The sequence below is a fragment of the Lipotes vexillifer genome, unplaced genomic scaffold (genome assembly GCF_000442215.2).
Source record: "Lipotes vexillifer unplaced genomic scaffold, Lipotes_vexillifer_v1.1 scaffold924, whole genome shotgun sequence".
Lineage (NCBI taxonomy): Eukaryota > Metazoa > Chordata > Mammalia > Artiodactyla > Lipotidae > Lipotes > Lipotes vexillifer.
This window is the reverse complement of record NW_006771816.1, coordinates 287,179-301,847: the sequence shown is the minus strand read 5'-3', so window position 1 is coordinate 301,847 and position 14,669 is coordinate 287,179.

Here is a 14,669-nt window from a genome sequence, read left to right as displayed (position 1 = left end):
CTGGCAATCCCTGGTGTTCCTTTGCTTGTGCATACATCACTCCAGTCTCTGCCTCTGTCATGACACGGTGCTCTCTTTGTATGTCTCAGTCTGTGTTTCTTCTCATCTTACAAGGACATTGGTCATGTTGGATTAGACTTACCCTAATTCAGTATAATCTCATTTTACCTCGGTTATATCAGTGAAGACCCTATTTTCAAATAAAGTCTCATTTACAGGTACAGGAGTGTTAGAACTTTAACGTATCTTTTGTTGGGAGTGCACCGGTTAACCCAGAACACCCTCAGAAGAAGGGGATGCTAGTTAGGCAGAAAAAATAGATATCACTAATAGGAACCTTACCCTTTCCTCTCAGATAATGCTTCTTGGCATTAAAAAGAAAATATTATACGAGTACATGGTCAAATGATAAAACACTGTGGACAGATCCAAAAGAGTTGTTTTCTCCATCTTCCATGGTGAGCATGTTGGAGTTTCCCAAGTAACACTTGCATATCAAAGATCAGCAGGGAAGGAGAGATTCAAGAAGGAAATACATTTCCTTACCAACTTGACAGGTGAAAGTAGAAAACTAGGTATCAATCAGTTCCAGGGCTGATGAGTTTTTGTCATCTAACTAAAATACTAGATCATGATATGTAGGACCTGTGTTGTATAGGGTCTCACTCATAGCCAGGTCAGCTTATAGCTGGCCTGGTACAGGAATCCACCCATTGGGCTGAATGTGGGTTAGTATTTGTCCAAAGGAAAGAGACTGAAATCCAAATCCAATGGCTTGTTGACTCATCTCACTCCTTTGGACCTTCTCTCCAATATTGTCAGCAAAGAAATAGCTTACAAAGAAAGAAGCTGTATTGAAAAATGACCAGCAACAGCAAAAACAACTAGCCAGGGACCTAAGAAAAGATAGTTAATTAAACAAAAATTTTAAAACTAAAAAACAAATTTTTGAAAATTAAAAAAAAAATTTAAAAAGGAAATGAACATGAAAACTATAATAGAGATGAAAAGCATGCATCAGAATAATTTTACAATAAAGCAAATGAGAAGGATGGCGAAGAATTAACAACTAGAGGTTACAAAAACATTGACCAATCAAATGGACACCAGCCAATCACCCTTATGCTTTGAGGGGCCTACCAAAAACATTGTATCTGGTGACAAGGACTAAAAGAAGAGATGATAAGGCCTAGAAAGAGATGAAAAGTGCTCTGGAATAAGTCAGAATAAATGGAAAAAAAGAGTAATAAAGTCAGTTTCGAATCTGAATGAAGAAGAATGGGCAATACTGTGAACAAGGGCATATATAGTATACACATGAGAAAATTAAATGAAATGGGGAAAATAATAGACATGGAAGAAAAAGGAGATATGAATAAATATAACTCAGTTCCCTGAAGGAAAGATTTGAAAGTGCATTAAAAGTTATCAAAGAAAACTTGCTTCATAGTCTTAAAAAAATTTGAGCGAGGTGTATTCAGCACTGATTCACACGTTGTTAATCTTTCTGGGTATTAAAAATTTCTGTGGGGACACCTGGGCCAAAGAATCACATGATGTACAACAAGGGGAAATCTCCACATCAACATTCAGTGTGAGAAGGCAGTGGCACAAATTCTATAAAAGTTCTTGTCAGTGGACATATTTTGCCATACATATAAACACATGGAATATAGTGCTCATGAGATCTTCTTTAAAACAACAAAAAATATAAAGCATGATAAGGTAAATCCAGCCAGTTAGAGATGAATAGGGAAACTATCTAACCAAACTCAACCACATGTTAGCCTGTGCCATGTTGTCTGCCCAGCTCTCCAGGGGAGCACTTCACTGAGACCATGTTCAAATAATTAAATCTCACTGTTATCAATAGCAATACTGGCAAATTGGTACAGATTGCTCCAAATGTCCTCAGACTTGTGGCTACAAAGATGCCTTGACCAGGGGTCAGTGCCATGCAGGAACCTTGGTAAAACAACTCAGGCACACCTGCTGGATGGCCTGCTAGAATAAATCCTCACAGCATACTTTCCATCCCAATCCTAGTAAGAACTTTTTTGTTTGTATACCAAGAATACCCACCTCTAAGTCTTAGGATGCATATACAGTATATTTAATTTGAATATAATCTTCCAGATTACCTTGCAGAATAGCTGTACCAATTTACACCCTCTCAATTACTCTACAGAAATTCTTGAGTACCCGTATTGTTGCCAACTCTAACTGATATTATTTTTCTGCTTTATGGACGTAAAATACTGTTTTTTCATTTAATTTTAATTGCTCTAATGACAGACAAGATTGAGTATCTCTTTACTTCCAGTTTAGTTCTTTGAAATTCTTGTGTCTCTCTTACTCCTATTTTCTACTGAATTTCCTGTAATTATCTTGTGTATTTGTGGTGTGTGTGTGTGTGTGTGTGTGTGTGTGTGTGTGTGTTGGTGTACTTTAGATATAAATATCATCAGTTTTACAAGTTATGAATTTTTTTTTTTTTTTTTTTTGCGGTATGCGGGCCTCTCACTGCTGTGGACTTTTCTGTTGCGGAGCACAGGCTCCGGACGCGCAGGCTCAGCGGCCATGGCTCACGGGCCCAGCCGCTCCGCGGCACGTGGGATTCTCCCGGACCGGGGCACGAACCCGTGTTCCCTGCATCGGCAGGCGGACTCTCAACCACTGCGCCACCAGGGAAGCCCGAGATCCTTAATCTTGATGTATTTGAATCCTTATTTTTTGCTATAGATTAGTGCTTTGGGGATCCTTTAAAATCAACCTTCCTACTGCTAGATGAGGTTCTTCTAGTATTTTTCCTTTTTTTTTTTTTCTATAAAAATTTTACATGTTTTAATCCATGTGCAGCTTCCCTTTGTATAGTATGCACATTAAAGAATATTTTCTGCATAGAATAAGCTAGTTCTCCCAATATCAACCTACTAAGCAATCTGTAATTTCCCATTCCTCTGTTTTATCAGTCATTACCGCAATTTCAAATATATTAACTACATATCAGAATTCCATATTCCGTTCCATTTGTTTCTTCATGTGGATTTCTATATCATCCCCATTGCTTGGTCTTTGCATTATGCCTTACTACCTGGCATAAAGAATGTGTCTCTGTTATTCTTTTTTATTTTTTTAAGTTGAATTAGCTCTTTTCAGATACTGTTTACATGTATTTTTACAAGGGACGATATGTGTTCCAACTGAAATTTTGACTGTGACAGTATTGGATTTGTATATAAGCTTGGGACAATTGCTTTTTTTCTCCATGTTAAATCATATCACTATTGAATGTTATATCTATCTATTACTGAAATATTTCTTTAAGCTTTTTATTAGAATTTTAACTTCTTTTAGCATTTTTCATTCTCAGAATTAAATTTAAGCAGCATGTATTCTATAATCTTCCTGTCAAGTCATAGATTGGCAGATAATAATATATGGCATAGGTGATTAATTGATTTATCAACATTTATTTCTCAAACCAAATATATTTTTCCTACTAATACCACCAATATTACTGAAATAATGTAAATAACTGTAGAAAATCAAGAAAAATACTATCAAGTATGAAACTAAAATAAAAATTAAAGTTACCTATAACCCCTATAGTCAGACATAAATTGTCTATTTTTACAGATCAAAAAAAATTAAGTTTTACATTCATAATGCTATTCTTAAATTTGAAAAGATAAAACACCTTGAACGTAATGGTTCTAGTTCTAGATTATTTTTTATATCATGGTCACTATTTTTCTTTCCTTCTAAAAAATAAAACTAAAGTTAGTATGACATTCCATAAGAGAAAAATTATAGGAATGAAATTATGTCACAGATAGCCAAATCATTCTGTAATTAGCTGGTGTCCACTGTTTTTGAAGCTCTTGTATTCAATATAGATGGTTCGCTTATAGGGAAAAACAGGAATGGCATGCATTCCTGAAACGTTAGATTAAGAATCAAGCCTAAACAAATCAGAATGAAAATGTTAGCCTGTGCCATGTTGTCTGCCCAGCTGATAAATGTGAGGGAAAAAAGCTAAGAGTGTTGGTGATAGATAAATTAAACATTTTTTAGACATATAATTGCTGTTAATTATCAATTTCTTTTGATGAAAAGATTAAATGGCATGAGTATCAAAAAACCCATGACATTTACAATCCATGTCACGCTAGAACTCTTACACTTATTTTGATATTTAAATGTGGTTTCTAATAGTTTAGCTTCATTTTTTTGTTTATTTTAAAGGATTGCCATATAGATATGACAAGAATCATAAAACTCAACATTGTAACTAATTACTTTTATGTAACTTTCCAGTTACTTTTCTTATTGTATAATCATGCTTACTACTACCCTAAGATATAAATTTTAACAGCTCACAAACATTAAAAATGTGTTTAGAAAGTCCATTTGAGACTTAGAGGTTATCCTAGAGGCTCTCCTTGTTCTTTTCTATTTTTGAGTCATGACTGATAGCTGCTCACAGAGGTAAATTGTCACTCATGATGTATAAAATTTAGAATAATTTTAAGTAAATATTTAGGCATTTTGATTTATATCATACCAGAATAGTCATTCCTAACCAAAGATCACTAAAGACTGGAGGCCTACACCTGAAGAGCAAAAATTTTAAATATTTATCAGAATCAACTAAAATATAGGTTTATAGACTTGATGAAAGAAAATATTTCCTTAAAATGATTTCTGTAAAAAGAGAAAGCACAAGTCATAAAGGAAAATGCTGATTAATTTGCTTACAATAAAATGTTGTTTTACATTTATTTGTATTTATACAACACAAGACCCTGTAGACAAAAGGACAAGCACAGATAAGAAAAGATTTTTCCAAAGCACAAAAACAGTGAGGTTTTGCATTCCAGAATATACAAAAATTACTATAAATCAAATAAGGAAAAAAAGAAAAATAAGTAGCAGTAGAGGGCAAAAGATATAATCATAGTAAAGGAAAATTAAATGGCCCAGAAACATATTATGCACAAATTCATCACTAATCCCAATAATCAGGTTATTGTTTTAGTTTTATCAGATTAGAGAAAAAGACATACCAATGTTGGGCAGTATTTGAAAAAAGGAATTCTTATTTGCCAGTGAAGAGGTTGAATAACACAGCAGTAAAGAGGTTGGTTTCTGGCATCAGTCACTTCTGTTTGAAACCTGTTTACAACACTTACAATTGTTTGCCTTGAGCAAACTACTTTATCTTTCTGTGAGACAACTCTCCAAGGGTTTATTGCATTTCTGCCTCTCTTGTGAGTGAAGCACTTCACTTAGAACAGTCTTTTCAAGGCTATCTGTATAGTGAAGAGCCTTCGATGATAGAGATAGCGTCTCCCTCTGGAGCAAAGGGAAGGCATGCTTACAGAATATTATTACAGTTTCCCTCAGCTCATTGCCCCTCTTCTACAATGCAATCCACTGCCTGTGCAGATATCATCTGACCCTCCTTGTTAAGCTCTGTGGGAACTGGACTGGGGGAGCCAATGCAATAAATGCTAGTACTCTGGACACTGCCTTTACTATGAGCAATACTTTGTCTTCCATCTAACCCAGGATTCTCCTGTCTTCTACAAGTATCCATGAATCTTTGGCAAGATAACTTGTTAGTTCGTAAGTAGGAGGGAATCTCAGACCTTCACAATTCTTTGCAAATGTCTCTTTACCTCATTTATTTTTCTCATCTGTAATGGAGTAGGGTGTGTGTGTGTGTGATATTTTCTATTCATAGGACCATTGTTATTTTATCTAAATTAAAATGTGAAATGCTTTGAACAGTATCTGGTACAATGCAAGTGCTCAATCTGTCTTTTTGTATATGAAATTCAAAACATAACAAAGCCTATATATTTTTATAACTGTATACATGTATAATAATAGAATTAAAAATATGTAATAATAAACTTCAAATCAATTGTAGTTGTTAATTCTGGGGAGGTAAGAAGTCAAATAGGATTAAGAAGTTTCCATAGGGTGCCTCAACTCTGTTCTGTTTTAGTGTTTGAAAAAGTACCTCTGAAGCAAATATAAAAATATGTTAAGATTTTAAAGGGCTGGATGTTGTGTATGTGGTTTTTCATTTTTTTATTATGCATACTTGCCTGTATATTTAAAATACTTTAGAAAAATAAATTTTACAAATATGTGCAGCAGGCAGATATTTGGAATGATAATTTTAAGACTCGAGTTGGTAGTCTTTTATGTGAAATGGCACATTTCAAGGGTATGTTTTTCTTATTTGAAATATCATCGAAACAACTATGACTGTTGTATCCAATTTTCTACATCCCTACCTTTAGTCATGTTTTTTTTTTTTTCCTGGTACTTAATTAGTTTATTACATTCTGTGGTGATTTTGAAGAAGTGACGCTGTGTGAAGTCCCAAGGTTAGGTCCCAGGGACAGCCTGCTACCCTGCATTTGCATTTCCACACACTTGGAACACTGAGCTACCCAGAAGAAAGTCACACCACACAGAAGTAACCTTGCTGTGATTAAGCCAAGTGTAGATGCTTTGGGTCACCCCAGCCCAATGCCAGACAGTGAGAGAAGCCTTCCTCTGATTCTTGCCCTCAGCCATTTAGTCATCCTTCTGCTCTCCCACTCCTGTATCACCTGAGACCCCAGAATTTGTGTAGCAGCGGCAAGCCATCCATCCCCACTATGGGCTCTTCGAATTCCTGGGATCATAATATAATGGTTATGGTTGCTCACTAAGCTTGCGGATGTCTGTATGTGGCGATGGATATCAGGGGTCAGCTCCTCTTCAAAATACCTGGTTTGATGATTACAGTAGTGGTGGAGCTAAGCTGGGTGCACGTGAAGTTTAAACATAATCAGCATTTGTTCAGATGACCAGAGAACAAGAGGAATTCTGCATATATAAGAAACACAAAAGATGGCTGAGAAGAAAAAGAAAATAATCCAAGAAACAGAAAACACATTCAAAGTGGTGTTGAAATGTTAATGTAGTCTGGTATGTAATAACTGGCAACATCTTTAAAACTAAGATGATTATAAGTTTTAATTGTTATAGACAGCAGCACAAGTAGGCCAATTTATTTCAAAGATAAGGAATGAATCAGGTATTCTTTTTTTTTTTTTTTTAGAGATTTTATCAGAATACTGTAGTGCTTGAGATTTGTATATATATTGCTTTTGGTAGGTGGTTAGTAACACCTTTTCTATGAGTTTTCCAGGCTAAACATTTTTACAAAGCAGCTGATGAAATGTGGAGGCTTCTATCATAACCTTCATCTAATTTTTAATTAATAGATTTTTTGTTTTTAGAGTTACCCATCTATTTTTGTTTGGGGATAGATTCAAATTATTTTCTGAGGAAAAATTTTGCCCTGCTCATAGAACCTCCTTCTTCTTAGGTATCTATTTTGATTAGGTACTTCATTGTATTAAAAAAAAATTAAAAGAGAACAGTTTTATTCTTTTCCACTGATTTTATTATTAATCAGTAACACAGAATGTTGTTTCTCTGGATTCTTACAGAGATTATAATTTTACACTGTCTGCAGGCAAACTTTTATCTTAAACTGCATGTGAGAAATAACTTTGTGGAAGTTATCCTAAAGAATAAGCAGCTTATTTATTACTTCAGATAAGTATTATTCATATCGGGATTCAAGGATAGCCACTTTGAATGTTGGTGGAAAACAAAACAAATTTTTAATAATTTGCCTGGGTAATTATTATACGTATGTTGAAAGTAAAACTCATGCTCTAACCAGTTTGAAATTTATCCTGAATCAAACTTGACCAAAAGGGATTTATGTATCTTTATCATTTTATATTGAATTCTGGCTGAATTGCTTTTACAATGGCTTTGTTTGTTTTCACCCAACAAGATTCTAAGATAGAGCCATGTTCAACTTCATATCATAGTTGCATTTCAGGATGTTGTTGAGGACATTGGACAATACATATGAGGACCCACAAGAGAAATGTCCCCAGGCTTTAGTACCAGCAAAAGATGCATTTCTTCTGAGTTAATTAATTACCTCATGGTGTCACTGAGATTATTATGCTTCATGTGCTTTCACCACTGAAAGTTCAGAACCAGATTTTGACCCTAATTTATAAACGTGTGGAGGAGCTTTTGTTTCATTACAATTCTTGTTTGCTCTTTGATTTCTATTTTCCATTTGCTACAAATGCTTTACTTCTTTTATCTTATGTCATTAAACAATATTATTAACTTCCTCAAATTCTCTTTTGCAATTATTTAGGAAAAGAAGAAAGAAAGAAGGAAAGGAAGGAAGTGAGGGAGGGTGGAAGGAAGGGAGGAAGAGAAGGAGGGAGGAAGGAAGGGAAGAAAGAAAAAAGAAATCTTTGGAACATTAGGTCTAGTTTGGCTTACTATTCCTTATAAAAATATGGATAAAGTACATGGTGTTATGAGAAAAATCACATAAATAATTGAAGGAATTAAAAATTATTAGAAAGTATAAGAGAAAGCATAAGAGAAAACTAATAAACAACTTACTTTCTTCCTTTCAACACATAGGAGTTTTGAGGAGACCACTAGTCCTTTTTATGTTGTGTCTATGACCTTGGAAGTTCAAGGAGAGGAAATCATGAGTGACGGGTCACTGATGACAGTGAATAAAATTTGAATGTAGCTGAAGACTTTTGAGCCAAGAGCAAAAGGTCCCAAGAAACAAAGCAGAATTTTTCACCTGGCTCTTAACACTGGGTAGAGGCTGGAGAGTAGGGAAACAAAATGAGGGAGTTTTTCACAAGACTGTAGAGGAAAAATTATATTGTGAGAAGAATTCTGATTTGTCTGCTTTTGTTTCCCCTCCCCTGCATTTGCTGAGACACTGGGAACTTGAGTTTGGAGTAATGAGTTCTAAAAAAATGCTACATGGGGTGCTAAGTCCTAGAGGAGACTCAAGGCTGCCTCTCAGGACGAAGGGAGTGAGAATACTCTATGAAAAAAAGAAAGATATGGGGGAATTTTCTGACCTTATAAATCCAAATAGAAATATTCTCAAGGAAGATTAGTGGTAGGGGAGGGAAAGCAAATATCAGAAAAGAGAGGAAAATCTATGTGATATAAGAAGGAGAGAATTTATAGATCAAAGTGGTTGAAATTCTGACAAGTGACCAAAGAGGTGAGGTGTCCAAGACATGGACACAATTAAGTGGCCTATGAGGTTTGGAATAAAACTTTATTGTGAACATATTATTGGTGCTTGGACTGTTGTGGGTTTGCAAATGTCAGAGAGGAGCTGATTAGTAACTGTGGCTAATCTCTGTTTCTTTCCTCCTGGCTCAATAAAACTAACACTAGCTTTGGGAGCCCTGATTTTATTAGTTTCCCTCCAGCACATTGGTGATCAATGGCCTTGAGTGGGTCTAACTGCTGAAGAAAAGTTAGAAATTTGAGTAAGAAAGATGTACCATTCATTTCTTACAGCATATGAAGAATGAGATAAGTCACTGTAATTTAGCAAACACTGTTTGGTGTTTACTCTATACAAATACCTAGGTTGGTCTCGAAGATTGACACTAAGGCAACAGTTTAAAAAAATTGTTAAAAATCTAAGTGTTAGATTTGTTTAAAGAGTCAGTAGTATCTGAAAGAAAATCTTAGATCCCTTCATAAAATAATAAATGATAGGACTAATAATGAAATACTAGAGCTACATCTGTCTTTGAAAAGCCTATTTCAGTGAGTCTCCATTACCTTTTTACTCCTTGGCTTTTGACTATCTTAGTTTGAGCTGCTATAACAGACTATCATAGACTGGGTGGCTTATAAAAAACAGAAATTTATTTCTCACCATTCTGGAGGCTGGAAGTCTCTTGACTTCTGAACATACAGGGTACCAGCATGGTCAGGTTCTGGTGAAAGCTTTCTTCCTTGTTTTCAGACGAAGGGCTTGCTGTACCCTCATATGAGGGAGAGAGAAATCGTCTCTCTCCCGACTCTTCTTATAAGGGCACAAATCCCATATGAGGGATCTACCCTTAAGACCCAATTTCCTCCCAAAGGCCTCACCTCCAAATACCATCCCATTAGGGATTTGGGCTACAACATACAAATTTGGGGGGAAAACAAACATTCAGTCATAGTACTGAGAGCCTAACTGTTTTGAGTGAAAAAAATTTAAAGGTCACTATAATTGAGGTATACTTTAATATAATCTTCATCAAATCATTGCAATTCATATTTATTATCATAATATATAACATATTATGACATTGTATATGTATATAATTATATATTTTATATAATATAAAATAATAAAACAAGACAAAAATAATACAATGTAAAAATAATGAAATAATATAATTAATATTATGTATTTATATAAACGTAGAGAGTATCTGCATCTAGAAATGTTCAACACTAAAATAAGGATAAGCTTAGAATACTTATCAAGTGACAGAACTGGCAAGTGCGACAATACTGACCACTTGCTAGTGAGAAGAACTCAGGCTAAGGGTTTTGAAGGGAGGTATACATGGGTGTTGGAGAGAGGGGCACGTGGGATAGGTCCCCAATCCCCCCTCACATATCCATGTACATATACATTACCCTTTCTCTCCTGCTTGCCAAATTTGCCAACATTTTGACACCAGGACATTAGCAACAGAAGAAGAGCAAATAACAAAATAGAATTTAAAGTGTTATGTAATAACTCTAAACACATCTGTTCCAAATCAGTTTCTCAAAGATACATTTCATTAAAATCATAGGCTTCCCAGCTGCTGTCATTTAGTCACTGCCTCTCTGTCACTCTTACGCTGCCACCTCCTTGACAGGATTCTGATAAGATCCAAAAGGTCAGTTAACTTCTTTGCTACTTTTCTCCATTAATGGTTTATTAACTAGGCAAGGCTAAATATACTCTTCTGAATTGTGTCTGTAACCAAAACTGGCTCTGCAGAATGGTAAATTTCCTTCTAAATCCTTTTTCAAACTATCAAGTATCTTCTCCTGGCCAGTCTCAGAAAGAATATGCATACTGATATTTTCAGACACTTTTAAACATGGTTTTGGTTTCATTAACTACACTCAGCTGGATAAATTCTTCTTTTTCTGATAAAATCAGCATTCTTTCCAAAGTTCTCTTGACTTCATTTGTAAATGTTACCTTTTTCATTTTTCCTTCCAGGTGGTTTTTGTTTGTCTGTTTTTTCTTTCTCTCAGAGCCTGATTTAGAATCTCTCTCTTATTGTTAATTATACTCTGTAGAAGTCACTAAAATATCTCTCTCAGTTAACACCCAATTAACTGAACGACTTGAGAGGTAAACTCCCTCGGAAGTATAATCAACATATTCAAGGCGCAGTTTCTTCATTCTGCCTGTCCTACAGTGTTTCTCTCACCTTAGAGCCAAAATAGATTTCCCTGCAGTCTAGTTCTAGGAAAACCTACTGTTCTCATTGCCTCAGTGAGGGCCTTCCCTATTATCGAGAGGGGGGGCCACTTGCTATCAACATATTCTTTTAGAAAAAGAGATTTTTAAAATATTGGATCCATGGAACCTCACGTGTATACAATGTCCCTTATTATAACTATGAATCCATTGTTAGTATATGCTAGATGTGGGTTTAAGTGTCAATTTCCATAGAGAGTATCCATAGCTTTTTATCAAATTCTCAGTGAATCTACAGCCTTAAAAATATTAAATACTCTGAAAGGATACACAGTTATTGTATTTACTATTTAATGGATGGCGTATGGTAGCGTGTAAGTACCAACTTTTCAGCAAAATAGTCAATGAAATTCATAGGTAGTTTAGATTTCTGTGTACCACAGCTGTGCCTTCATTCCTTATTTTAGTTAAAAATAGCTAATACTTTACTTGCCTTCCAGAATGTTGGTTGGAAGTTCATGCCAATATATACACACAGCAACAACAATCACATGCACACACATGTTACATGAAGATTTGGACCAACACTACTGATAGCCTGCCACCTACAGGCATACACTTCGTCCATGCTTCTACATACATCATTTTATAATTTCAAAAATTCTGTGGTAAAAACGTATCTTATTCATGCTAAACTGAGTTTTTGTTTCTGTATTTCTGATTATACATTCTTTGTTCTTATATATGCTTTTTGTTTATTTTGGTTTTTCTTCGATTTTCTTTTGTTTCAAAGGACTTCATTTTACTCAATGAATCCATATAGCTAACAAGCAATATTTAGCAAACTTTTGTACTAAAAGACATAAACAGACTTTGAGCTAGAGGAAAATGAAAAAAAAAAAGGACAAATTAATACAGACAGTTTGATAAATTGCATGTGTCCAAAATGAAGTTGCTGGGGAAGCAGGTTTGGTTTATTTGGGGGCAGCCATGGGTCTGCACATATGACCAGTGGTGTTCTCATGATAACAAAATTTCCTGCCAGATTAAAAAACCTAAACACTCTTGCTTATTGAAAACAACTGATTGTTTACTGACTATGTGTCCCTAAATGTTCTAGCTTTCATAATTAACCACAAAAAAAACCTCTCATTTTATTTCCTGCCATTTTATGTACTAAATGTTAGTGTAACTAACTTTTGGGTATCCAATTGTAACTTTCCTGTTTGCTTGATAGGTAGGAGTCCAAAAAGAATATCAAGGAACATTCACCTTTGCTTTGTAGTTCAGTGGCTACCAGGGTCAGTGGAGAATTACTCTGATGGTGGACTAAACACATGTTTAGAGCAACAGAAACAGGGCAACAAATAGTGCAGAGAAAGGGAGGGAGGGGGTAAAGGAAAATTAAAGCATCAATGAACTTATTTCAGAATATATAGATATTTGTATCATTTCAAAATGAAAGCTGTTTATTACATATGGTTGTTTGTGGGTTTGGAGGAGGGTGTATCATAATATATTTACTGCTAGCGCTTCTAAGGCTCTTCCTTTGCCTTAGATAGAATCTATCCATATTCAGATATTTCTTCTTAGAATGAAACTAATTCTTTTTATTTAACCAGATGTTTTTACTTTTAAAGTTATACGAGATGATTTATACTAGAGATACATGAGAAAATGAATTTATTCAGCAGTTAAATTAGATATAGAGGAGTATGTACATAAAACTACACTGCTTGAGCTTAATTTTTTGACAACCCATCCATTTTCACTGAGGCTTGGCTTTTATTATTCTAACAAGACTTTCTTAACTGAATTTCACCGCTTTTCCTCTTAATCCATTGTCATCATCTCCTGCTTTCCTGTGGTTTTACAAAGGGGTCTCTCACACTTCTCCTCTCCCTGTTTCAAAGAACCTCATAGGATTTGCCAGAATCCGGGATAGGGTGGAATGGCAGCATGAATATATCCTTTGTTAATGATTCACCTTCCAAGTCACACCTCTCTTGGTTGGGGAAACCACTACTGCTCACTCAACATCCCATGTCCTATTATTGGTACCTCGTATGAAGACTTCATAGTCCTTGTTGCAAATCCATGGACACAGACATCTTTCCTCTCCTCTGAAAACTTGTTCTCTTGCATCTTCTTTGTCTTGGAACCCGCAGTGAGAACATTCCCTTTTACCCTAAGCTGTTGTGCTACCCCAACCTGCTTCCTCAGCTGCTACAGCCACTGTCTGGCTTTTGTGATCTAGGTCTGCAAATACCTCTATTTCATGCTGCTGTTCTATTAAAGAGCTCTTTCTACAACCAGTCATTGGTGTTGTTGGCCTCTGTTGGGGACACACTCTCTGTTAATTCATTAATTAATGACTGAGTATCTATTATATGCAAGGGGGTGCTATGATGGGTGCCAAGGATTATAGACATGGCAGACACACTCCCTGACCTTGTGAAGTTTTCAGTCTGGCAGAGCTAATAGTATTCGGAGGACATCTTTGTTTTCATCAAGACACATCTTTATTTAAGACTGAACTGCATTCCTTGGGAAACTCTCAACTCTTGGTCTTTCTCCTAGGCAAAAAATCAGACATACATTTTTGATGTTTTCTGTTGCTTTTTATCAACCAAATACTGTACATGCTTTGAAATAAAAAAATGCCTCCAATGTAATTAGAGCCCAGGTACCGTATTACCATGATAGAACTTTAAATGTGAAAATAGCAACCTGCCTTGTGTTTTTACCCAAATTATTAATTGGGAGTGACTTCTCCATTCAGTTCTCATGCTGCCAAATAGGTCTGTAATGTGGGCATCCCTATGGGGCAGTCAGCTAAGAAATAATAATGTGATTAACTGATAATCAGTACCCTTGATTGTTTATTCTCTTATTCTCATTACCAATTACTATAGACTACAGATTTTACCTAATAAACATTTCTCAAATTCATTGCTTCCCTTCCATTCTTGATCCCCAAGTTCAGGCCTCTGCTGACAGCAGTCCCTTTGAGGGCTAAACACTCTTTTAACCCTCAAAATCATTGTCCTCATACCCACTATCCACATTTTAAATGCAATTTAAATCACAGTATTTCACACATAGAATTCTTCAGTAAGTCCTCCCATTGCCTGCATGACTAAGTTCAAGCTGCCTAACACAGCCCGTGATCTTGCATTATGTTCCTCACTCATATCTGTCTCTTCTGGTCCATGCCCACTAGACAAAAAAACCTCGGGAACATGCATGCCTGTCATCAAGGTTAGGTTTATTAGTGCTACAGCAAGGAAAACCATACACCGTGGGAAAG